This window comes from Medicago sativa, chromosome 6, assembly GCF_051527215.1.
Source record: "Medicago sativa cultivar Bolivia chromosome 6, Bolivia_mono, whole genome shotgun sequence".
In the NCBI taxonomy this organism is placed as follows: Eukaryota; Viridiplantae; Streptophyta; class Magnoliopsida; order Fabales; family Fabaceae; genus Medicago; species Medicago sativa.
Window position 1 is genome coordinate 54,920,325 of NC_140754.1, and position 27,814 is coordinate 54,948,138.

The 27,814-nt window shown below is 38.1% G+C and overlaps 1 pseudogene across 1 annotated transcript in view; it reads left to right on the forward strand.

The window, feature by feature from the left end:
- The first annotated feature begins 8,808 nt into the window (after nt 1-8,808).
- The window catches only part of LOC146915747 (uncharacterized), a 55,439-nt pseudogene continuing 36,433 nt past the window's right edge, over nt 8,809-27,814 (forward strand). Inside the window, exon 1 of the transcript XR_015014754.1 lies at nt 8,809-9,680. The product of XR_015014754.1 is annotated as an uncharacterized LOC146915747 (transcript). The remainder of the gene's footprint in view (nt 9,681-27,814) is intronic.

The following is a 27,814-nucleotide window of genomic DNA, read 5'->3' on the forward strand; positions in this document are numbered from 1 at the left end:
TTGTGTTTTTGGTTTATTAGAGACCTTTTTTTTTGTTACAATTAGAGACTCATTTTTACTATTGGGAGTTGGAACTCCATTATAATTCAGACGATCTTATAAAGAGTCTTAATCCCTTATGCCAAATGTCATACCCCAATTTTTGACCTAAGGTCCTACATTCATGTGCCTTTTGACCCTGATTAGTCTCTGACTTTTCAAGGAAATTTCGGTAGAGGGGTACTTTAAAATACCTCATTTTTTGTTCCGATATCGGGCCCTTTTCTCTCCTTTCTTTTTTTTAGTAAAATTTCCATCTTTTATTAATTTTCTTGTAATTTAAATTTTAATTTTTAGTTATTTTTATTCTTTTATTTTAGTCACTTTTTTTTTCCTTTTTTAAATGTCCAAAAAACATAGTACAAGTCTTGTTTACACGCCACTTTCAAAGGCACAATCTCAGAGTCAGAAACTTTTTTTCCTATTATTTTCCATTTTACCTTTTTTATTTTTAGTTTAATTACTTCTATAAGTTTTTTTATTTTTTATTATATAACTTTTTTTAATGAGTCCAAAAATAAAATGTCCATGGTCCAAAAATTTTCAAGTCAAGTGTCAACTTTCACATTCCTCTTTTAAAATTCACCATTAAACACCATTCAAATCACCATCAAAATCCATTAAACCACTTTTCCATTCTCATCAACCTCCTCACCTATAAATAGAGCCCTCATTCCACACTTCAAAACACACCAAAAGTTCTCTTGAGTTGTCAAAGAACTTTTCTCTCTTCTCCCTCATTTAGCTTGTGTTGACGAGCTATTCTTTTCTTCTCTCTCTTTTTTCTGTCCCTTCGGAATAAGTCCCTTCGGAATTTTGTCCCTTCGGTAATTTTTGTCCCTTCGGTTGTCCCTTTCTTTTATTTTCTTGCATTTTATTTCTTTTTAGCATTTTATTTTATTTTTATTTAGCATTTTAATTATTGTCATTTATTTTCCAGCAATTAGAATGTATTTAGGTCCAATGTAAATATAAAATGAGAAAAGTGTGTGTGTGTGTGTCTTTTATTTCTTTACCGCTTTATATATATAAAAAAAATACAAAAAAATAGATTAGGGATTTTGTGGTGACCCAACGTCACTACAAAAATCCACGCGCTTTTATTTTTATTGCTCCGTTGGTTTAATTTTCATTTATTATTCCAAAACAACAAAAACATTCAAATAACCAAAAAAAATCACAAAAATATTTTCATAATAAACCTTGATTTTCAATTAAGTGATCGTTCTTTTTACTTTCTTTCTTAATCAAATATCAAATCAATTTTAATCATACTTTGAGTCATCTTTCTTTCAATATAAAAAATACAAACAAATACTCATTTTCCACCTGGCTTTTATTTTAAAACCTTTTTTCAAAATTAATAAAAAACACCAAAACAAATCAAACGTCATTTTCTTAACCCCGAACTACGAGGTTTTGATCCCTCACGGGTGCGTAGGCAGAGGACACTCGTCCTTCCAAATCAATAAAATGTAGATAAACTAGGTCTCCTTTCTTTTATCATTTCAAAATTCCTTTTTAAAATAAGCAAGTTTATAGCACATCATTTAGATAAAACCAAGAGGTTCCCGTAGAGTACTACGGATATTTAGGGTGCTAATACCTTCCCTAAATATAACCAACCCCCGGACTCCCCAATTTAAATAAATTTTTTCAAAGTCGTGAAATAAAAAGTGAGTCAAAAGCTAACCAAATAGCCTTGATCTCCGAAAAATGACGCGACAGAAATGGCGACTTCACTGGGGACCCCTAAGAGGGTTAAGCCTAACTTGGCTTTGTTTAAAATTTTGTGCTTTAAACTTGCTTAAAAAAAATCAAAAAAAATCAAAAAATAAAAGATGGAAATTACGTGTATATTTGTTCTTTCTTCTTCTTTCTTCTTTCTTAACGTGAGTGGTGAGATAAGTCCTAACCCGGGCTTGAGAGAAATGTAAGATAGAAGTGGTAGAACCATAGTGGCATACCGAGAGTATTCTCATGTCTTGACGCATGTGATATGGCCACACTTAGCAGAGGAGCTTGAAGTGATATATGTCGGCGTGTGTTGTCACGTTTAGACTTTATTACTCTTAAGTTTCCGTTGAACGCTAAGGACCTTTAGTAACCCTTAGCCCATCTTGGCCTTTTAGGACGTAGTGCGGTGGCTAACCGAGTGTTGTCTCGGAATTAGTCGACACGCGATGCTACACTCAAACGAGACTTTCCTACGAACGTTGTTGGACCGGGTGTTGTCTCGGTATCCAATAAAATTCGGAGGGGGTTGGACTTTGGGAACTTGGTAGAACCCTTGTTACAAGTACAAATGAAACCATAGTCCTTACCAAAAGACGTTATTACCCTTGACTCCAACATTATGGACTTAAACCTAACCATGTTTTCACCGTTCTTTTTGCATAATCATGCATACATGCATTCATTCATAAACAACTCTTTTTCTCATTAAATACCGAAGGACTTCGATAAGTTTTTATAAACATCAGAGATATGAACCTTGTAAAAGGAACACCGAGAAATACATTTTCAAAAGTCTTTAATGGACCTTAGCCTTTGTTGGGGTGTTTTTCCTTGACTTTGCTTTTGCCCTTAAGGGAACTGTTCGTAATATTTCAAAATATCAAATGAAACAATGTTCCTTATGAAGTTTACAACTACTTTGACAAGTCTTTCAAAAAAATGTGTATATTTTTGCATAAACATATCATGCATCATCTTGCATTCATAGTTTCTAGTCCGTGTCTCATACTTTGTTTCTGTCTACAAAAGGTCAATCCACCAGTCTACTCGCATCTATAACACTCGTGCAAACAGAATGCATCAGTTTGAACAAGAAATCCACGAGCATTCGTGAAGAGGTAACAACACTCCAGGCCGAGTTAGAAAGATGGAGTACCCTGGTAGTTTCATTGGTAGCTTCGCAATTCCAGCAAGGGCCCGAACGCCAACATCAACAGCAGCATTGACAACAGGCTCCAAGGATACAGTTTGACCCAATCCCAATGACATATGCGGAGCTGCTTCCCATCTTGCTCATGAAGAACCTTGTCCAAACTAGAACGCCTCCTCGGGTGCTTAACGAGTTGCCGGTTTGGTATCAACCTGACCTCTCCTGTGCCTTCCATCAAGGAGCACCCGGCCATGACATCGAGCACTGTTTCTCTTTGATGATTGAAGTCCATAAGCTGATTGAAGCCAATGTCTTGCTTTTTGAAGATTGAATTCGGACGTGCTAGTTAACCCACCGTCGGACTATATTGTGACACATGGAGTGGATAGCCGCAATTGGGTCGCTTTTGATGTTCTTTCTACTACTTATCTGTTCAAATAATGTGTTTGTTGGTTGTTTGCTGCTTTTCAAAAAATCATTTCGTCCCGCCCGAGACAAAAGTGAATTTGTGCAGGGCTTTTTGCTTCATGTATTTTCCATCATTAATAAAAAGTCGTTTCTATCCCGACTTTGTTTTTATTTCATGCTTTTTCTGGAAAAATGGTAATACAAAAAACCAAAAAATAAATTTCATTCTCAAACATCTGCATAATCATAACATGTACTTACTTGTCAAAATCAATAATCAAATCATGCATTAATAAACCCGTTGAACACTTTAACCTTGTACTCTCTTCCAACTTTGAGTTCCTTGTGTCCAAAACTGAAGAAGAGAATGAAGAGATTCCTAATGAGATCTCTCACATACTGGGGCATCTTAGCCATCGAAGCTGCAAACAAAAATCAAGAACATTGTCTAGATGATGGCAGTCGTTTACAAAGACTGGCATGAGAGGGTACCATTGCCTCGCATGGATATCATACTTCAGTACACATTTCAACAGGGGTAACCCCCCTCCTTCCCTTAGTATACAACATGGAGATCGTGCTTCCCGTGGAAGTTGAAGTCTCATCAATAGGAGTTCTGCTAAAGTCCAAGCTTGATCGAATTTAAACGTATGACGACCTTGTACAAATATATCAAAAGAGGTTTGAAACAAACTTCCAACAAGAAGGTTCATCCCCGTGAATTTCAAAAAAGGAGACTTTGTGCCCAAAGGGGTACTATCTTTTCAACCAGACTACAGGGGCAAGTGGATGCCTAGTTACGAAGGCCCATGTGCAATGACTTTTACAAATTATGGACGACAACAAACTCACACGTCCTTTGAATGCCGGTGCAGTCAAGAAATACTCTGTCAAAAATAAAAGCTCGGTAAGTCGCAAATCTTAAAAAGTGGCTTAGGCAAAAATGAGCGTCTCGGTGGACTGAAAACCCAAAAGGGTGGTCCAGGCAAAAATTAGAGACATGAACAAAAATGATTATCCTGATAGGTCGAAACCCGAAAGGGCGATCTATGCAAAAGTTAAGGATCATGACAAGTAACTGCATCAGTCAGCACAGTCCACTTGGGGCATCCAGTCGTCAAAAGAACCTCTGATTCGAAGCGTCCACAAATCAAAGACTCGAAACAAGGGCAATCAAAGACTCGAAACAGGGGCATTCAAAGTTGTTAGGGAGTATAATGGTTATTGTGTTCAATGTACCTTCCCATATATTTACCATTTTCCAAATTTTTCAAAGATCCGGGGAGCCATGCCATTGGCAGGTCACCACTCAATTCATCAAAATTTGAGCCTATGCCCATTTATTTGGAACTCTCATTTATTCTATTTGCAAAATTTCTTCTATTTTTGATGGCAATACTTGAAGCAAAAATTTTCAAAAAAATACAAAAACTTTTTACATCTTTTGAAAAGTGTGAACAACAAGCACACTCTCTTTGAACTCGTGAGTAGTTGAAGCGTACATCCGCGTCCGCCTCGAGAACGGTTACACTCCGGAAGAGAAACATAGCTAAGCACTATGGAGAGGACCTCTGCTTGGAACAAGATGCTGTCACAGTCCATGAAAAAATATATACAAAAAAAAAATCAAAGCTCGCTAAGTTGAAAACCTGAAAAGGCGGCTTAGGCAATAGAGAGCGTCCCGGTGGACTGAAAACCCGAAAGGGCGGTCCACGCAAAAATTAGGGGCTTAAAAAGGAATATATTCCCGGTGGACTGAAAACCCGAAAGGGCGGTCCAGGCAAAAGTTAGGGATTTTCAAAAAAAAAAAATGAAAAATGACTGTTGAAGCATACTAGTGGAAGAACACTCTGCGTCGATTTACAAATGGCGACTTCTTCCAGACTCTTGGTCAACAATGGGCTTTATCCCCAGGAGCATCAGCTGCTACCTTGTGCCAGGTTTTACCCCGTCAGCGGCTCGATTTGTTTGCAATACTATCATCCCCAAGGAAGTCTGCCGAGTGTTTGTACTACGATGTCAGTCTGCCTCCCATCTTACCTGTTTTGTCTCGTCTCATCAAGTTCATCTGTCACAATCCAATCTGTACAGTCCTACATTCATTCATCTATTCATACATTTATACACAACATATACACAACATAATCTTGTATGGCTGTACCCTTTCAGTTCGATCTTCACATATTGTTGTGTCAAGCGAATAGCTTGCAAAGATCTTTTGTTACCTCTGTGTCAAGCGAATAGCTTTCAAACATCTTTTGTTACCTCTGGGTCAAGCGAATAGCTTGCAAACAATCTTTTGTTATCATTGGTGTCAAGCGAATAGCTTGCAAACCTCTTTTGTTACCTTTGTGTCAAGCGAATAACTTGCAAACCATCTTTTCTTACATGTGTGTCAAGCGAATAACTTGCAAATATCTTTTGTTACCTTTGTGTCAAGCAAATAGCTTGCAAAGATCTTTTGGTACCTCTGTGTCAAGCGAATAGCTTGCAAACATCTTTTGTTACCTGTGTGTCAAGCGAATAGCTTGCAAATATCTTTTGTTACCATTGTGTCAAGCGAATAGCTTGCAAGCCTCTTTTGTTATCTGTGTGTCAAGCGAATAGCTTGCAAATATCTTTTGTTACCTTTGTGTCAAGCGAATAGCTTGCAAAGATCTTTTGGTACCTCTGTGTCAAGCGAATAGCTTGCAAATATCTTTTGTTACCTCTGTGTCAAGCGAATAGCATGCAAACATCTTTTGTTACCTTGGTGTCAAGCGAATAGCTTGCAAACATCTTTTGTTACCTTGGTGTCAAGCGAATAGCTTACAAACCTCTTTTGTTATCCTTGGTGTCAAGCGAATAGCTTGCAAACATCTTTTGTTACCTTGGTGTCAAGCGAATAGCTTGCAAACATCTTTTGTTATCATTGGTGTCAAGCGAATAGCTTGCAAACATCTTTTGTTACCTTGGTGTCAAGCGAATAGATTGCAAACATCTTTTGTCATCATTGGTGTCAAGCGAATATCTTGCAAACATCTTCTGTTACCTATGTGTCAAGCGAATAGCTTGAAAACATCTATTGTTACCTGTGTGTAAAGCGAATAGCTTGCAAACCTTTTCTGTTGCCTTTGTGTCAAGCGAGTAGCTTGCAAACACCTTTTGCTTCATTGGGTCAAGCGAATAGCTTGCAAAATACCTTTAGAGTCGGGTTAATATCCTGCCAGATGTCTTTAAATCAGGTTGATACCCTGCAAATGCTTCTAATCAAGTCAATTTCAATGGTGTCGTCCCCAGTTTATCTGTTCTAGAGACGTCGCCAATCAATTTCAATTTCAATAGTGGCATCCCCAGCTTAGTTGTTCTAGTGATGTCACTAATCAATTTCAATTTCAATAGTGTCATTCCCAGCTTAGCTGTTCAAGAGATGTCGCTAAAAGTCTTGTAGACAATCTTTTCCCCAGTGAAACTACATTCCCTAGCGTAGTCGGATCCCTTTCTTTAACAAACTTGGGTATCCCGTTGTTGTTTCTCTCCCCAGTCAAATCATCTTTGCCGTCCTGCATTCATACTTATATCATGAGCATTTCACAGCATCTTAGGTCCAAAATTGGTGTACTTTTGTATTTAAGTCTCTTCGTTCCGTCAACTCGAAGATTCCATCTTCAACTCTCCGGACGAAGAAACTTAAATAAAGGCATCTGTCATACCCCAATTTTTGACCTAAGGTCCTACATTCATGTGCCTTTTGACCCTGATTAGTCTCTGACTTTTCAAGGAAATTTCGGTAGAGGGGTACTTTAAAATACCTCATTTTTTGTTCCGATATCGGGCCCTCTTCTCTCCTTTCTTTTTTTTAGTAAAATTTCCATCTTTTATTAATTTTCTTGTAATTTTAATCTTAATTTTTAGTTATTTTTATTCTTTTATTTTAGTCACTTTTTTTTTTCCTTTTTTAAATGCCAAAAAACATAGTACAAGTCTTGTTTACACGCCACTTTCAAAGGCACAATCTCAGAGTCAGAAACTTTTTTTCCTATTATTTTCCATTTTACCTTTTTTATTTTTAGTTTAATTACTTCTATAAGTTTTTTTATTTTTTATTATATAACTTTTTTTAATGAGTCCAAAAATAAAATGTCCATGGTCCAAAAATTTTCAAGTCAAGTGTCAACTTTCACATTCCTCTTTTAAAATTCACCATTAAACACCATTCAAATCACCATCAAAATCCATTAAACCACTTTTCCATTCTCATCAACCTCCTCACCTATAAATAGAGCCCTCATTCCACACTTCAAAACACACCAAAAGTTCTCTTGAGTTGTCAAAGAACTTTTCTCTCTTCTCCCTCATTTAGCTTGTGTTGACGAGCTATTCTTTTCTTCTCTCTCTTTTTTCTGTCCCTTCGGAATAAGTCCCTTCGGAATTTTGTCCCTTCGGTAATTTTTGTCCCTTCGGTTGTCCCTTTCTTTTATTTTCTTGCATTTTATTTCTTTTTAGCATTTTATTTTATTTTTATTTAGCATTTTAATTATTGTCATTTATTTTCCAGCAATTAGAATGTATTTAGGTCCAATGTAAATATAAAATGAGAAAAGTGTGTGTGTGTGTGTCTTTTATTTCTTTACCGCTTTATATATATAAAAAAAAATACAAAAAAATAGATTAGGGATTTTGTGGTGACCCAACGTCACTACAAAAATCCACGCGCTTTTATTTTTATTGCTCCGTTAGTTTAATTTTCATTTATTATTCCAAAACAACAAAAACATTCAAATAACCAAAAAAAATCACAAAAAATATTTTCATAATAAACCTTGATTTTCAATTAAGTGATCGTTCTTTTTACTTTCTTTCTTAATCAAATATCAAATCAATTTTAATCATACTTTGAGTCATCTTTCTTTCAATATAAAAAATACAAACAAATACTCATTTTTCACTTGGCTTTTATTTTAAAACCTTTTTTCAAAATTAATAAAAAACACCAAAACAAATCAAACGTCATTTTCTTAACCCCGAACTACGAGGTTTTGATCCCTCACGGGTACGTAGGCAGAGGACACTCGTCCTTCCAAATCAATAAAATGTAGATAAACTAGGTCTCCTTTCTTTTATCATTTCAAAATTCATTTTTAAAATAAGCAAGTTTATAGCACATCATTTAGATAAAACCAAGAGGTTCCCGTAGAGTACTACGGATATTTAGGGTGCTAATACCTTCCCTAAATATAACCAACCCCCGGACTCCCCAATTTAAATAAATTTTTTCAAAGTCGTGAAATAAAAAGTGAGTCAAAAACTAACCAAATAGCCTTGATCTCCGAAAAATGACGCGACACCAAACCATTATTGATATTATTATTTTTTTTTATGTAAAAGATTAATAATTTATATTACTAATAGTTTAGTTTAATAAGTAATTATTATTATTAAATTAACGTTAGTTTGCCAATGTTTGTTCCTAACCTCGGTATCTCTCTGCCTCACTCACCCCGAAACACAATAAATCTTCATACACAGACGGAGTAGAGATACTTTCCTCTGCCTCACCAACACCCAAATTCCTCTCCGTCGCTCATCGCTCAGATGTCCTCCTTTCCATGCTGCTTCAGGTTTCGTTCATATTCTTCTTCTAATCCCTCTTTTCTTTTTCCCTTCTTAGAAAAAAGACTATACTCTCATTCTAGGTTTGTTCCCAATAATGTTGATGATGTTGATAATGCTATTTCTTCATTCAATCACATGCTTCGTATGAATCCCACCCTATCCATTGTTAAATTCAGCAAAATCTTAACTTCCCTTGTTAAGTTCAAGCGTTACCCTACTGCTATTTCCCTTTCTCACCAATTGTAATTACATGGAGTTACTCCAAGTATTGTTACTTTGAATATTTTGATCATTTGTTACTCTCATGTTGGTCATATCAGATTTGCCTTTTCTATTTTAGCCAAGATTCTCAAAATGGGTTATCAACCTGATACCATTACTTTAACTACACTTGTCAAAGGTTTTTGTCTTAATGGTAAGGTCAAGGAAGCTCTACACTTTCACGACCATTTGCATGCACTTGGATTTCATTTGAACCAAGTTAGTTACGAGGCCTTGATCAATGGATTGTGTAAAATGGGACAAACAAGAGCCGCCTTGCTGATGTTGAAACAAATTGAAGGAAAACTGGTCAACACCAATGAGGTAATGTATAACACAATCATCGATGGTCCGTGTAAAGATAAATTTCTAACCGATGCCTATGAGTTATATTCTGAAATGATTACAAAGAGAATTTCTCCTACTGTTGTCACTTTTAGTGCTCTAATTTATGGATTTTGCATTGTTGGTCAACTGAAAGAAGCTTTTGGTTTGTTCCATGAAATGGTATTGAAAAACATCAACCCAAATGTGTATACTTTTAATATATTGGTCGATGCTCTTTGTAAGGAAGGAAATGTGAAAGGAGCTAAGAATATGTTAGCCGTTATGATGAAAGAAGGTGTAATACCGAATGTTGTTACCTACAGTTCAATAATGGATGGATATTGCCTAGTTAACAAATTTAATAAGGCCAATCATGTATTAAACACTATTTCTCGAATGGGAGTGGCTCCTAATGCCCACAATTATAATATCATGATTGTTTTATCTTGGTTTTCGGGTGTCAAACATTGATTACGTTTGAACCTTTTTAACCGGTGATATCTTATTTTTTCTTGGGAAGGGAAAAAGTAAGCAAAACCCTTGAGAATCGAGGTCCGGGAGTTGTTTTCGCTACGGGAAGGTGTTAGGCACCCATAACGACTATAGTAACCTATAGGAACCGTCTTTAATTTCTACGCGCGCGCTCTAATTTTTAAATGCTATTTGAAAGGTATTTATTAGTCCTAAAGGTTTTCTAAATGAAGAATTGGAGGGAGAAAGAAGTGTTCGAATTTTTATTTTATTTGAATTGAAGGAATTTTGATTCCCTGCCTACGTACCCTTTTAAGGGATCAAATCCACCGTAGTTCTCTTCCAAAAATGTTTTTGTTTTTGTTGGTTGATTTTAAGTTTGAAAATTGGATTTTGAAGAATAAGAGAGAGGCCTCAAGGGCATGAGATTAGAAAAAGGTGAGGTGGAATTAGTTACTTTGCAAAATATGGTCTAAGCATGATTAAAATTCTTTAAGATTTTGTTTAAGAAAAGAAAAGGAAAATTCAATGGGATTTAGATCCCAAGGTTTATAAAAAAAAGTATTTGAGTGATGTTGTTCATATTTTTGGAAAATTGATTTTTCTAAGTGTAAATCCTAATCATACATCTAAACATACAATCCTAAACATACACCTAAACATGCATATTCTAGCTATGTACCTAAAGTGATGTGTGTGCATTTGTCGGTGCTTGTGTCGGTGTACATCATTAGAGTCCATTGTCCTTATTACATCATTGGCCTAGATACATTCTATGGTCTTGCAAGAAATTTAAAGGCATAAAGTAAAATATTACAAAATTCCTAAGCTTTACATTCTAATCTTTGCATGAAAGTTAAAGTGTAAGAAAAATAAAGGATGAAGATATGAGATGGAAGGTGAAATGCTCATGATGAATGCAACAAAATAGAGGAAATTGTTAGTAGTATGGGGAATAAAGAGATGGAGGCATAGGTAAGTAAGATAGTACTAACAAAGTGACAAAACTTAGCAAAGCAAGTAGCACAATATGCCTAAAAGTTCACCACAATGACAAGGCAAACATAGGACTTATAATCCTCACATCATGACCACTTTACAAGGTATTTTAATTCAGTTTCTAACACAAGAATTATGAGGAAAATATCAAGCCAATCCTTGTAGCACATCTTAGGCATATTGTACACTTTATTTTCACAAGAATACTATCATTACTTGCAAAACAAGGAATTGACAAATCCCATTCACAAACAGCAAACACAAAGATGCAAGTTAGTGACAAGCACATCACAAGATTACACAATAAGCACATGTACCAATTGGATAAAAAAAGTCATACCAAAATATAGTAAAAATTTGCAAGAATTTAACAAGAAAGATATCTAAAGCACAAGCTACATCATGTACATTTCTTTTACCAATTTTGACATGTAAAATGTTCACAAAAGTATCAAGAAGCATACTAAAATCACATAGGAATTTTTAGGAATTTTTTATGGAAAATTTTAGACAAGCAGGGGTGAAAATAGCAAAAGGGATGGTACATATTGCAAGAAAAATCCAGAAAAGAACGAAAACCAGCAAGGGACAAAAGTCCAGGCCCAAACCCTAACCAACTTGGATCACCAGGAGCAAACACAGCCGTTGGATTGATCCAATTGGATCAAACCTTAGATCCAACGGCTAAGATGTAAAACCAAACGAACCAGGACTGAACCAGACCGGTTCAGTAGTTTATAAAAGAACTTGCTGACCGGTTCACTTCATTTTACTTCTTCGTTTCTCTCTCTAAGTTAAACCTTAGAGAGAGAAGCTCTCTTCTCTCACCTTATGATCTTCATCTTCTCCGATGGACACAACGGCGGAGGTGTGGTGGTTCGCCGGCGGCGCCACCACACCTGAACGTTTTCTGCAAATTTTTTACACCGTTGTGTTCACCTGAGTTTCCTCTTTACGATTTCGAAACTGATTTTTCGAAAACAGGCCTGGATTTGAACAGATCTACGCTTGAATCTACATCCTAGGGTTTCAAAATTTTCTTCTAATCTTTTTGAAATTAAACCCTATCTTGACTTATTTTTCACACTGATGATGATTATGAATCTGGATTCATGAAATAAATGGTGAATCTTGGAGGATTTTCATTTTAGGGTTCGGTCTTCAATCTTTTTCAAATCTTTTCGAAATATTCACTCTGATTCACCGTTTATTCTCGATTTCAAACCTTCGATGATGATTATGAACAAGACGAGAAGGTTTTTTCGAATATACATGGATTTTATTGTAGATTCGAACGAAAGATCCTTGAGTAAACTTCTACTTCCTCTGGTAAGCGTTGAACCGAAAATAAATCGGTGAAACTCTCTTCTCCTTCTTCACCGGTTCAAATCTTGCTTCGATCCTCTTCTTCTCACTCTCTCGTCTCTGTGATCGTTTGAGTTTGTCACTTTTGTGTCAAATTCAGGCTTGAATTGCAGAGTTTTGGATTCGATGATGATGATTTCGCAAGAAATCTCTGAGAATCAACACTAATTTGTTGAATTTTTGTTCAATTGAAACGGTTAGGGTTTACGTGTTCTTGAGTTCTGGAGAATTGGGGAAGAAACGGTTATGATTCGATCTTTTGGAAAGAGAGAGAGAAAGTTGAACTGTGTTTGTGATGTGGCGTGTTGTGATTGATCTCTGTTACTGCATTGAATGATGTGGCCCCTTTTATAGGCTGCCAAGTGGCCTTGGTGGCCAATGGTTGCTTGCCACCTGTCTGGACTTGTAACTAACTCGAAACTGGACTGAAAATTGGCTTGAGGGCCTTTGTGCAATTTCTGGACATTAAGGGACTAACCTGCAAAAAAAATGCTAAGGACCAATCTGCAAAATTGTTAAGACTCTAGACTGAAATGTAATTGACCAAAAGAATTAAAAAGTTTGACCTAAAAAAAAAAAATCGAATCAAAAAGGACCTAGAGGAAAATAAAGTGACTCAAGGGACTAAAATGCAAATTTTTTAGAATTTTTAGGACTAAAATGAAAATAATAATAAAATTGGAATAAAATTGGTAAATTGGAAAAAACGTAAAGTCAAACGATTAAAAACGACAAAACGGACTAAAACGAACCAATGGCTTAAATGAGGTACTTTAAAGTAACCTCTCTCTGCCGAAATTTCGTGTGAAATGACCAAAATGCCCCTAAGGCTAAAACGACTAAAATGACTCAGATGCAAATTTAAAAATGGTTTTTTTTGGCAGGGAATTAAAGCAAGAATTTATACAAGCAATTTAAAAGACTCAGAGACAATTTTTAGAATTTAAACAGTGTTTTAACACATGAAAAGACTAAAATGCCCCTAGGGGCTAAACTGACTCAAAATGACTTCAAATGCAATTTTTGAAATGGGTTTTGACATAGAGTGGGAACAAAGACTTACTCAAACTATTTGAAAGGACTCAAACCATTTTTCCAAAGATTGAAAGAAATTTTAACATAGGAAATGACTAAAATACCCTTTTATGTGAATTTGCAAGTAACATTGAAATAAAATGCAGAGAAAGATGTAATTGCTCAGAGACAGTTCAAATGACTTGAAATGCAAGAAAAGAAGAATTGAGTTAGTATTTTTAGGTCCAAAATTAGGGTATAACAGCTGCCCCTATTTAAGTTTCTTTGTCCGGAGAGTCAAGAGACGAAGTCTTAGAGTTGACGGGACGAAGATACTTAAATATTAACATTTGCACTGCTTTTGGACGTAAAAATACGTTTTCAGATTTTCAAAAATATGAATGCCATGCGATACTTTGAGTATGAATGCAAGACAAACGACTGGATTCTATGGAACATGTCATGTCACTGGGGATTCAGGTGGACAATGACAGGGTAGACAAACCAGGGGATAGAAAAAGGGTACAAGCTGTTCTTTGGATCGAACTAGCCACTTGACCGGGAATATAGACATAGGTAGATACAAGCCGTTCTTTGGATCGAACTTGACACTTGATTGAAAATACAAACAGATAGGTAGGCACAAACTGTTCTTTGGATCGAACTGGCTGTTTGGCTGGAGATATAGACAAAAGGGTAGATACAAACTGTTCTTTGGATTGAACTTGCCGTTGGATCATCACCACATCATGTAGGTAGGTGTAAACTGTTCTTTGGGATCGAACTTGTCGTTTGACTGATGACAAAGCATAAGCAGGGTACAAACTGTTCTTTGGATCGAACGTGTCATTTGCCCGGAAGTATAGGTATATAAGCAGGTACAAGTTGTTCTTTGGATCGAACTAGTCACTTGACCGATAACAAGATATGAATTGGAAGTCTGATTTAACAAGATACCAATTGAGCGTAAATTGTCATTGACTTGATTTGAAGATAGACATGACCATTTTTGTTGGTCCAAAAGCAAATTGAGGGTGAATTGACATTGATTTGGATTGAATTGAAAGTTGACATCGGAAGAGGCATTGAAAGACATTGAATTGAGAGTTGAAATTGATTTGAGTTGAATTGGAAATTGGAATTGAATTGAAATTGAGATTGGATTGACATTGGAAATTGATTTTAGTTGAAACTGAAATTGAGACTGGATTGAATCGCAATTGAGGTTTGAGAGTTGAGATTGCATCGAATTTGACAGTTGAAATTGAACTGAATTTGACGGTTGAATTGAATTGAATTTGACAGTTGAGATTGAAATTGAGATTGAAATTGAGTTTGACAGTTGAAATTTGGATTGAAATTGGAGATTAAAATTGAGTTTGATAGTTGAAATTGAATTGAGTTGAAGTTGAGATTGAAGATTGAAATTGGAAATGCAACACGTATGTATGGTATAACAAGATTATTGAATGTATGAGCACATAAAATGCATGATTATGCATGTATGAATGCTTGAAATGCATGATTGGTTTGTAGCTTGACAGAGAAGTTTCACAAAGATAGACAAAACATTGGAAGATTGGGCACGTAGTGGCTCGTGCTACAACATATTCATAGGGGAAAACCTCTTTGGAGAGACCGTCGTCGAGAGCAATATAAGCTTGTAGAGGAGGGACCCTTGGAGGAGTCTTTGATACAGATCGCCGTTGTTAGGCGTGTCAGTGCTGGGTAAATATCAGATGTTCGCATCTGTGGTCAATGCTTTTATATCATTTTCATTCTTTCATTCTTTCATTTTTCAATCCCATTTTTGCCTGAACCCCCCTTTCGGGTTTTCGATTCACCGGGGAATAAAATTCTTTTCATTGCCCCATTTTTGCCTGAATTGCCTTCATAGGTTGTTAATCAGCGGGGTGCTCATTTTTGCCTAAGCCGCCCTTTCGGGTTTTCAACTTAGCGAGCTTTTCATTTTCATTTTTCAATTTTTTTTTATTTTCATTCTGTTTTTTCATTCTTGCCATTGACCACAGATCATCCTGGGGAATAACCTGCTTGTAACACGTATTGAAATAGACATTGACATTCATATATTCATGCATGTTTCATTGAAATGTACCATATTGCTCAGGTTTGTTTTCAAAATAGACATAAAACGATTTTTCAATTTTCAAAAATGTTTGTTTCAGACATTGACATTATCAAAATGGAAAGAAAATATTTTGTATATAGCATTGAAGGTAGAAAGAAAAATAGAGTTTCAAACAATAGCACAGGCTCTAATTGATGTAGAAGAGTGAAAGTCAGCCAAAGGCATGACTTCACGGATTTACAAAGCTTGGAAAATGGTAATTTTATTGGTTGGTGATACATTGAACACGACGACCGCTACATTTCATAGAAATTTTGAATTCACAAGTACAGAAGCTTCTGACGAAGATGATCATTGACAGTTGCAGATGTCCCAAGGGTGATGGTGATTTGCCAGATATAGTTACTTGTCTTTTATTGTCAACCTCATTTTTGCATGAACCACCCTTTCGGGTTTTCGGCTCATCGAGGCGCTCATTCTTGCCTGAGTTGCGTACAATCTCAGCGAGCTTTTCCATATTCATTTTTTTTGTCCCTAACTTTTGCCTGGATCGCCCTTTCGGGTTTTCGATCCACCGGGAAGCGCATTTTTGCCTAGGCCGCCCTTTCGGGTTTTCAACCTACCACGCTGTTCTTTTCTTTCTAGACAAAGTATTTCTTGACTACATCGGCATTAACAGGATTTGGGAGTTCAACACCATCCATGTGTGTAAGAATCAAAGCACCACCAGAGAAAGCCTTCTTGACAACATAAGGACCTTTATAGTTAGGTGTCCACTTGCCCCTCGGGTCGGGTTGCTGACTTATCCTTCTTTTCAATACAAGTTCGCCTTCCTTGAATTCTCGAGGTCGGACTTTCTTGTCAAATGCATTCTTCATTCGCACCTGATACAACTGTCCATGAGCCATAGCATCCATACGCTTCTCTTCAATCAAATTCAATTGGTCATACCGACTTTGGCACCATTCAGCCTCAGTTAGTTTTGCTTCCATGATCACTCGAAGAGATGGAATCTCCACTTCTAGAGGGAGAACTGCTTCCATACCATATACCAAAGAGAAAGGAGTTGCCCCGGTTGAACTACGCACTGTAGTACGGTAACCATGCAAGGCAAACGGTAGCATCTCATGCCAGTCCTTGTAAGTAGTGACCATCTTCTGAACAATCTTCTTGATGTTCTTGTTAGCGGCCTCGACTGCACCATTCATCTGAGGTCTATAAGGAGAAGAGTTGTGATGTTCAATTTTGAATTCTTCACATAAAGCTTGCATCATGCTATTGTTCAGATTGGAACCATTGTTAGTAATGATCTTGTTAGGAACACCATATCGACAGATGATGTTATTCTTGATAAACTTGACAACCACTTGCTTGGTCACATTTGCATAAGAAGCAGCTTCAACCCACTTGGTGAAATAGTCAATTGCCACTAGAATGAAACGATGTCCGTTGGAAGCTTTCGGCGCAATTCTTCCGATCATGTCAATGCCCCACATAGAGAAAGGCCATGGGGAAGAGATAACATTGAGAGCATGTGGAGGCACATGTATCTTGTCAGCATAAATTTGACACTTGTGGCATCTCTTAGCATGTTTGTGGCAGTCACGCTCCATAGTTATCCAGTAATAGCCGGCTCTTAGCAGTTTCCTTGACATGGTGTGACCCGAAGCATGGGTCCCAAAGGTACCGTCATGTACATCATGCATCAATTTCTCAGCTTCTTGCTTATCAACACATCTCAACAAAACCATGTCATAGTTCCTCTTATATAGGATTTTTCCGTCCAGAAGGAATCTACTAGCCCATCTTCTCAAGGTCTGTTATACCCTAATTTTGGACCTGAAAATACTAACTCAATTCTTCTTTTCTTGCATTTCAAGCCATTTGAACTATCTCCGATCAATTACATCTTTCTCTGCATCTTATTTCAATGAGATTTGCAAAATTCATGAAAAAAGGGTATTTTAGTCATTTCCTATGTCAAAGTTTCTTTCAATCTTTAAAAATTGTTTGAGTCCTTTCAAATAGCTTGAATAAGTCCTTATTTCAATTCTATGTCAAAACCCATTTCAAAAATTGCATTTGAAGTCATTTTGAGTCAGTTTCGCCCCTGGGGGCATTTTAGTCTTTTCATGTGTCAAAACTCTGTTTAAACTCTTAAAATTGTCTCTGAGTCTTTTAACTTTGCTTGTATAAGTTTTGCTTTAATTACTTGTTAAAAATCCATTTTAAAATTTGCATCTGAGTCATTTTTAGTCGTTTTAGCCCCAGGGGCATTTTGGTCATTTCACACGAAATTTTGGCAGAGAGAGGTTACTTTAAAGTACCTCATTTAAGCCATTGGTTCGTTTTAGTCCGTTTTGTCAATTTTAATCGTTTCACTTTACGTTATTTTCCATTTTACCAATTTTAATTCAATTTTATTAATTTTCATTTTTAGTCCTCAAACTTTTGGTAATTGCATTCCAGTCCTTTATGTCTCAAACTTTTGTTTTTGGTCCTTTTTCCATAATTGCAGTTTAGTCCGTTATTTTTGCAGAATAGTCCACTTTTTTGTCCAAGTTTATTTTTAGTTTTTAGTTTGCAATGTGGTCCTTGTGTTAAAAAGTAATTGCAGATCGGTCCTTCAACTTCCCAGAATTGCACAAAGGTCCCTAAAGTTCAAAATCAGCCAAGGACGAGTTTGTTAAGGTCCAATACACATGTCAACATTCTATTGGCCTACAGATACACATGGCAGCCTATATAAAGCCACCTAATCATTGCCACCGTAACGGAATTCCATTCACAACGTGCCAAATCATCACAAACACCAAATTGATTCTCTCTCATCTCATCCAAGATCAAAATCATAACCGTTTTCAAATTCATCAAGAACAGTGAAGAACACAATGAAACCCTAGAAATTCCAGAATTCAAATTCAGCCAAGATTCATCACAATTTCGAAGAATTCAACACTGTTCTCAGTAATCCTCTACAGGATCATCATCATCGAACAGTTTGCTTCGCAATTCAGTGCGAATTCATCACCAAGGGTGACAAATTCCAGCACGATCATGAAGGCTTGAGAAGAGGAGAAATTGAAGCAAAATCAGACCAGTTCGAAGAAGAAGAAGATCAAACACCGATTTATTTTCGGTTTTGAAGCTTACCTGAAGAATCAGAAGCTCGCGAGGATCTACCTGCTCGAATCTCCAAGCAAATTCAGGTAAAAATGCGAAACCTTCTCATTTTCATCATCGAAGACTTCGTATTAAAAACGAACGGTGAATCCTGATGAAGAACTTGAAAAAACTCGAACAAATTGAAAACCGAAACCCTAAAACACAAAATCATGAAGATTCACCGTTTACTTTTTAATTCAGAGTTCAAATTGATCATTAACACAGAAAACGAATCAAATTAGGGTTTCAGTTCTAAGAAAGCTTCAGAAATTCGAAACGTTTCGAATTTGTGAAGGTTTGAGATCAAATCCGTTCGAATCAAGTGTAGATCGAAACGATCCGAACATCTTTCTGCAGAAAACAACAAGTTCGAATCATTTCGAACAATTTTCCTTCAAAAAAATATCAAAATCGAAGCAGTTCGAACTTTTTTTTCAAGAAACATCAAAATCGAAGTGTTTCGAACATTCTTCTTCAAGAAGTATCAAAATCGAAATGTTTTAAGCATATTTCTGCAAAAAAATGACAAGTTCGAAACGATTTGAGCAACATCGTTCAAAAATAACAAAGATCGAAACGTTTTGGGTCCGATCTGTGCTAGTTTGTGGTTTGATTCATGGTTTACGACTCGAAAGTCATGAAAGAACGAGTGAAAACGATGAGAGAATATGGAGAGGATGAGAGAGGTCGAGAGAAGATGAGGGAGTCTGAAGAGAAGAGAGAGAAAGCTAGGGTTTGGAATGATTTTGAACCGGTCTTCCTTGTTTTATATTGGAGTGAACCGAATTGGTTCATTCGAACCGGTCTGGTTCACTCCTGGACCTTGTGTGCACCATCAGATCTAGGGTTTGGCCCCCTGGGTTGATCCAACGCTCCAGAAGTCTTCTGGATGACCCATACCCAGTCTGTGTTTGGGTTTGGGCCTTAAGCCCATTGTTTTTCTGCATCTTACGAATTTTCTTGCTATTTCCACACTTTTGTTTAGTAATTACGCCTCCTGTGTGTCAAAATTTTGTGCAAAAAATTCCAAACAAATTTCCATGAGTTCTTGGTATTTTTTAGTGTTTTATGGTATTTTTGCATGATAAAATTTGACAAAAATAGATGCATTAATTCTTGTTACTTGTTTACTTTTCTTGTTAATTTTTGTTAAATTTTGCTATGTTTTAACCATGATACCTTGTTGGGTGATATTGATACTTGACATGTGACTTTGTGGTGTGTTTATCTCTAGATATGTGCTTGTTTTCTTTACAACTTCGTGTGTCCAATTATGAGTTTCTTGTCTTGCAAGTAATGATGGCATTCTTGTGAAAATAAAGTGTAAATATGCTTAAAATGTGCTATAAAGCTTGGCATGACATTTCTTCATAATTCTTGTGTTAGAACTGAACTAAAATACTTTGTAAAATGGTCATGATGTGAGAATTATAGGTCATGTGTTTGCCTTGTTATTATGGTGAATTTTTAGGCATATGTTACTACTTGTTTTGCCAAGTCTTGCCATTTTGTTAGTGCCATCTTGCTTACCTATATCTCCATCTCTCTATGCCTTATGTTACTAACAATTTCCCCTATTGTATTTCATACATCATGAGCATTTCATTTTCCATCTCCCATCTTCATCCTTTTATTTTTCTACACTTTAACTTTCATGCAAAAATTAGAATGTAAAACTTAGGAATTTTGAAATATTTTACTTTATGTCTTTAAATTTCTTGCAAGACCATAGAATGTATCTAGGCCAATGATGTAAAGGACAATGGACTCTAATGATGTACACCGACACAAGCACCAACACATGCACACACTTCACTTTAGGTATATAGCTGGAATATGCATGTTTAGATGTATGTTTAGGATTGTATGTTTAGATGAATGCCTAGGATTTACACTTAGAAAAATCATTTTTCAAAAAAATATGAACAATATCACTCAAACCATTTTCTAATAAACCTTGGGATCAAAATCCCATTGTAGTTTTCCTTTTCATTTTCTTAATCAAAATCATAAAGAATTTTAATCATACTTAGACCATATTTTGCAAATAACTAATTCCACCTCACCCTTTCTAAATCTCATGCCCTTGAGGCCTCTCTCTTATTCTTCAAAACTCCATTTTCAAACTTAAAATCAACCAACAAAAACAAAAACATTTTTGAAAGAGAACTACGATGGATTTGATCCCTTAAACGGGTATGTAGGCAAGGAACAAAATTCCTTCAATTCAAATAAAATAAAAATTCAAACACATTCTTCTCCCTCCAATTCTTGACTTAGTAAACTCTTAGGTGTAAATATCACTTTCAAAATAGCACTTAAAAACAAAGCGCGCGCGTAGAAACTAAAGACGGTTCCTATAGGATACTATAGTCGTTATGGGTGCCTAACACCTTCCCGTAGCGAAAACAACTCCCGGACCTCGATTCACAAGGGTTTTGCTTACTTTTTCCCTTCCCAAGAAAAAATAAGATATCACCGGTTAAAAAGGTTCAAACGTAATCAATGTTTGACACCCGAAAACCAAGATAAAACAGCTGGCGACTTCACTGGGGAGATTCGAGAGTTACGCCTAGTCTTTATTCCCACGCTTGCGCTCTTTTTTGCTTGTTTCTTTTATTTGCTTTCTTATGTGAATAAATGTTTAATTTCTTGCAAACGTGTGGGGTGAGAATATCAAAAGTCCTGCACCCGGGCTGAGTGAACTTAGGATTTAGGAGGGATATAATCGACAATTCATTCCGGGGGTTGCCTCGTGTTTTGGATTATGCGATCAATCCCACATAGCTAAGGCATTTTGGAGGTGATGTTGTCGGCGTGTGTTGTCGCGTTTAGGCACTTTACTTCTAATTGTTCTATGACGCTATGAACCGTAGATAACCGAACCCATCCATGGCCATTTTCTAGGACGTAGTACGGAGGCTAGACCGAGTGATGTCTCGAATTTTAGTCGTCACGCGATACTACACTCAAGTTAGACCTTCCACAGATAATCATGGAGCGAATGTTGTCTCGTGACACCATGGTATGCGTCGGAGAGGTTGTAACTTAGGAACCTTTTTAGAACCCAGTTACTATTTCCTAAAGCCCTAGATTCACCGGACACCGTGTCCACCCATGACTCCTCGACTTTGAACTTCAAACCCACCATGTTTTCTCCGAACTTGAACATAATCATGCATTCATGCATACATGCATACATGCATAAACCTTTGTCATGCATTGTTATCGAAGGGCTTAGACAAGTTGAATCTGTAAACATTGTAGGAATGAAGAAGACTAAGTCCTACAAGTTCAAGGAAGTGGATTTGGCTAGTTTGAGAGATTTGGCACTCAAGGTTGAGGATCCGACTGGTTTCCGACATCGTTACGGGGCTTTACTTACTATTCTCCAGACTAATGTGGATGAGAAGCTTGTGCACACTCTAGTGCAATTCTATGATCAGGAGTATCGGTGCTTTACTTTCCCCGACTTTCAGTTGGTGCCTACTCTAGAGGCTTATTCTTCCTTGATGGGTCTATCTATTGCTAAGGGGGTACCTTTCTCAGGACTTGAGCATCCTCCTACTCCATTGGTTATTGCTAAAGATCTCTATCTCAAGACCACCGATGTCTCCAAGAATCTTGTCACTAAGGCACGTATCCGAGGGTTCACTTCAGAGTATCTTCTTGGGAAAGCCAACCTCAATACCACTTGTCAGGACACTCTTGAGGCTATTCTTGCACTTCTCATCTATGGGCTTATTCTCTTTCCAAATCTTGATGACTTCGTGGACATGAATGCTATTATGATCTTCCACTCTAAGAATCCGGTTCCCACTTTGCTAACTGACACATATCATGCTATTCACGATCGTTCTGGCAAAGGTCGTGGATACATTCTTTGTTGTGTACCTCTCCTCTATAGGTGGTTTATTTCGCACCTTCCGCAGTCTTTCCACGACAATCCGGAGAATTGGTCTATTTCACAGAGGATTATGGCTCTCACTCCTAATGAAGTGGTTTGGCTCACTCCCGCTTCTAGGGTTAAGGAAATCATCTTTGGTGGTGGGAAGTTTCCTAATGTACCTCTTCTTGGTACCCGGGGAGGAATCAACTATAACCCGGAGCTCGCCTTGCGACAATTTGGTTTCCCGATGAAAGAAAAGCCCATCAATCTTGCTATAGCTCCTTACTTCTTCCACCACTCCAATGCTCCCACGGGAATAAGAGAGGATTTCATGGAAGCTTGGTCTAAACTCTGAAAGAAAGAGGTGAAGCATATGGGTATAAGGTCCGGTGTCGCTCATGAGGCCTATACACAGTGGGTGATAAACCAAGCTGTGGAGATTGGTATGCCTTACCCCTCTATGAGATATGTGTCTGCATCTATTCCTACCATGCCTTTGCCTCTACTCCCACCTACTCAGGAGATGTATCAGGAGCATCTAGCTATGGAGAGTCGGGAGAAGCATCAGTGGAGGACTAGATGCTATGAGGCTGAGAACTTGATCATGACTTTGGATGGAAAGGATGGGCAGAAGACTCATGAGGTCTTGACACTGAAGAAAGAGTTAGTTAAGGCTAAGAAAGAGATTTAAGAGAAAGATAGGTTGCTTATGAGAGATTCTAAGAGGGCTAGGGGTGCCCGTGACTTCTATGCACAATACTGCAGCTATGAGTCTGAGTTTGAGGATGATGCTTCCACTTCCTATGCTTGAGGATTCCTTTTTGCTGTTGTTATTTCCAGTTGTTTATGTTGTTTTACATTTCAAAGTCTATCCCGTGGCTTAGTATTTCAAAGGGAATCGTCTTGTAAAAATTATATGCTGGTTGTTTGTTCCCCGTTTATGTTAATTGTTGTTTAGTAATGTTTACAAATTTCTAGTTTGTCTAAAAACCCTTCGATGGCACAAAAAAGAGTCTTTTTGCATATGCATTAGCACATTTCATGCATCATATGCATTCATTGGTCACAAAAAACTTCTCTCGTGCTCATTGCCTCTTGGTTTTGTCCGCCGCAGTCTGAAAAGTGGCTCGTGTTCGCAAGGTTTACCAACCAGATAGAATTCATCAAACAAGATTTCACAAGAGAAGGATTATGGCTAACTTTGAAGAAGAAAATGCTCAGCTCCGTGCCGAATTGGCTGCTATGAAAGAAGACTTGGCTAAGGCTCATGACACTATGTCTGCTCTGATGGCTGCACAAGAACAACCGGCCACATCTATTCCAGTTTCTACTGAAGCAATTCCATCTATCCCACTGTCTACTGTGGCTACCGATGCTCGGTTTGTTATGCCCAATGGGCGTCCTTATGGGCTCTCCGCTTACTATTCTCCTAATACTGCTGCTGGTGTCTCTGGTTTTGCTGGTCAAGGACAGATTCCTGTATCCACTGCTATGCCTCAAGTAACTACTGTTGTTACCGACCCTATTGTACACACTGTGCAATAGGTAATTGATGTCGATACTCCGCGTGGACAAGATCCCGCAATGGAAGCTATGAAAAGACAGTTAAGGGAGTTGGCTGGAGAACTCCGTGAGGTCAAGGCTATCCGTGGGAACAATGTCTCTGCTAAGGCTCGTGATCTGTGCTTGGTATCCCGATTTGAGATTCCTAAGAAGTTTAAGGTGCCAGATTTTGACAAATACAATGGATCCTCCTGTCCACATAGCCATTTCATTCGGTACGTTCGGAAAATGGCCAACTATGCAGATAATGATGCGCTAATGATACACTGCTTCCAAGACAGCCTAGCGGAAGATGCAGCAGATTGGTACACTGGTTTGAGCAAAGACAATATCCACACTTTTGAGGATCTGGCTACTGCTTTTGAAAGTCATTATGAGTTCAATACCCGTCTGAAGCCAAATAGGGACTCTCTTAAGTCCTTGTCTCAGAAGTCAGATGAAACCTTCCGTGAGTATGCCCAGAGATGGAGAGGGGCAGCTGCCCGTGTTTCTCCTCGACTTGATGAGGAAGAATTAACACAAACATTCCTGTAGACTCTGAAGAAGGAATATAAGGAAAGAATGATAGTATCTGCTCCAAACAACTTCTCCGACATGGATACTATGGGGACTCGTCTAGAGGAGGCTGTCAGAGAGGGTATCATTGTTCTTGAAAAGGGTGAATCTTCAGCCAGTGCACCAAAGAAGTACGGTAATGGCCACCATAAAAGGAAAGAATCCGAAGTAGGGATGGTATCTAGTAACTCATCTGCAGCTGCTACACAATTACCTCTGCCCTACCAATACATGCAGTACTCTCAACATCCTTTCTTCCCGCCATTCTACCAGCAATATCCTCTGCCGCCGGGTCAACCACCAGTGCCTGTCAATGCCATTGCTCAGCAAGTACAACATCAACCTCCTGCTCAACAACAACAGCAACAACAGGGTCCCCGACCCAGACCTTCTTTTCCACCAATACCAATGCGGTATGCCGAGCTGCTCCCAACTCTACTTGCTAAGGGACACTGTGTCACTAGACCAGGCAAGCCTCCGCCTAATCCATTGCCTCCCAGGTTTCGACAAGATCTCACATGTGAATTCCATCAGGGCGCTCAAGGCCACGATGTTGAAGGTTGCTATGCTCTGAAATATATTGTGAAAGACCTGATAGAAAAAGGACGGTTGACTTTTGAAAACAGTGTTCCTCATGTTCTTGACAATCCACTTCCAAACCATGCTGCTGTTAACATGATCGAAGCTTTTGAAAGAGTCCCTGTTCCTCAAGAGGATCCCATGTTGGATGTCCGCAATGTTGTTACTCCCTTGGTACCGCTACATATCAAACTTTGCCGAGCTTTTTTGTTCAATCATGATCATGCTTCTTATTCAGAATGTCTTCAAAACCCCATGCGATGTTGTGTGGTGCAAGATGATATTCAGAGTCTGATGGATGACAAACACTTGATTGTCAGTGATGTATGTGTGATTGTGCCAGTGTTTCATGATTCCCCTACCAGAAGTACATCCCAAACAAGGAATGTGGAGCCTTTGGTAATCAGGTTACCTGGTCCAGTATCTTATGCCTCTACCAAAGCAATTCCTTACAAGTACAATGCAACCATGATTGAGAATGGAGTGGAGGTGCCCCTGGTATCTCCAGCTACAGTTGATAACGTTGCTAGTGAAATTACAGCTCTGAGAAGTGGAAAAGTCCGTCCACCCTTGTTCCAAAAGAAGGTGGTTACACCTATTGCCACGATAACTCCACCAGTTGCTCCTCCTATTGACAAGAACACTGGCCCATCAGGCCAACCTATTGACGAGTCTAATCTAGATGAAATTCTGAGGCTTATTAAAAAGAGCGATTATAAAATTATTGACCAGCTGCTGCAAACTCCGTCAAAGATATCCATCTTGTCTCTGCTTATGAGCTCAGAAGCTCATAGGAAAATGTTGATGAAGGTACTGGAACAAGCTTATGTTGATCATGAAGTCTCTGTGGATCAGTTTGATGGAATAGTGGGTAACATCACTGCTTGCAATAACTTGGGGTTTGGTGACGATGAGCTCCCCGAAGCAGGGAAGCACCACAACTTGGCCCTGCATATCTCCGCGCACTGCAAGTCTGACATGATATCCAATGTGTTGGTGGACACTGAATCATCCTTGAATGTAATGCCCGAATCTACATTGAGACAGTTGAGTCATCATGGAATCTCTCTGAGGGGAAGTAGCTATCTGGTTAAGGCTTTCGACGGATCTCGCAAAGATGTTCTTGGGGAAGTAGACTTGCCAATTACCATTGGTCCGGAGACATTTCAGATTACTTTTCAAGTCATGGACATCAATGCTTCTTACAGCTGTCTCCTCGGAAGACCGTGGATTCACGACGCTGGGGCAGTAACTTCTACTTTGCATCAGAAACTCAAGTTCATGAGGAACGGCAAGATTGTCACTGTACATGGTGAAGAAGCATATCTGGTTAGCCAAGTGTCATCTTTCTCTTGTGTTGAAGCAGGGTCCGCTGAAGGGACGTCATTTCAAGGCTTGACTGTTGAAGGCGCGGAGCTTCGAAAAACTGGTACTGCTATGGCCTCATTGAAAGACGCCCAGAAAGCTGTTCAAGAAGGGCAAGCTGCCGGCTGGGGCAAAGTGATTCAGATTCTGGAAAACAAGCGTAAAGAGGGCCTTGGATTCTCCCCAACCTCGGGCGTTTCAACAGGAACTTTCTATAGTGCTGGGTTTATCAATGCTATTGCTGAAGATGCTGCGGAGAGTAGTTATGTGCCTACATTTGTTGTACCAGGAGGCACCGTGAGAAATTGGGAGGCCATTGATGTTCCTTTAGTCATGCATGCTTCCATGTAATGTGTCTTGTTGCTCATGCTTTTTTGTTTTCAAAATAACAATCCTTTCGCTCTGCCCAAGGCGAAAGTGATATCATTGTAAGGGCATGTTTGTTTCGGCATTGCCGTTATCAATAAAAGTTGTCGTCTTTCTCACGACTCTTTGTTTTTTACTTTTAGTGCCTTTTCCTTGGAAATAATGGTAATGCCAGAAAAAAACCAAAACATCTGTATTTTCTTATTAATTTCAAAAATCTGCATAAAAAACATTTTTCTAAAAGTCATCCCAATCATATTATGCAGATTGAACCATAATAAACCCGTTGAACACAGTGACCCTATGGTTCCTCCAAATTTTGAATTCCCTGTATATGAAGCTGAAGATGAGGATGATGATGAAGAGATACCGTATGAGATCACTCGACTGCTTGAGCAAGAAAGAAGAGCCATTCAGCCTCACCAGGAAGAGATTGAACTCATCAACCTGGGTACTGAAGAGAACAAGCGTGAGATCAAGATTGGTGCTGCACTTGAGCCAGAAGTGAAAATGAAGATTACTCAGCTTCTCCATGATTATCCAGATGTCTTTGCATGGTCCTATGAAGATATGTCGGGTCTAGATCCCAAGATTGTGGAACATCGGATACCGACAAGACCTGAATTTCCTCCTGTCAAACAGAAGTTGAGAAGGTCTCGTCCAGACATGGCTCTTAAGATCAAGGCTGAAGTGCAAAAGCAAATTGATGCGGGTTTCCTCATGACGGCTGAATATCCTGAGTGGATTGCCAACATCGTACCAGTACCAAAGAAAGATGGGAAAGTCCGAATGTGTGTTGATTACAGAGATCTGAATAAAGCTAGTCCAAAAGATAATTTCCCATTGCCTCACATTGACGTGTGTTATACCCTAATTT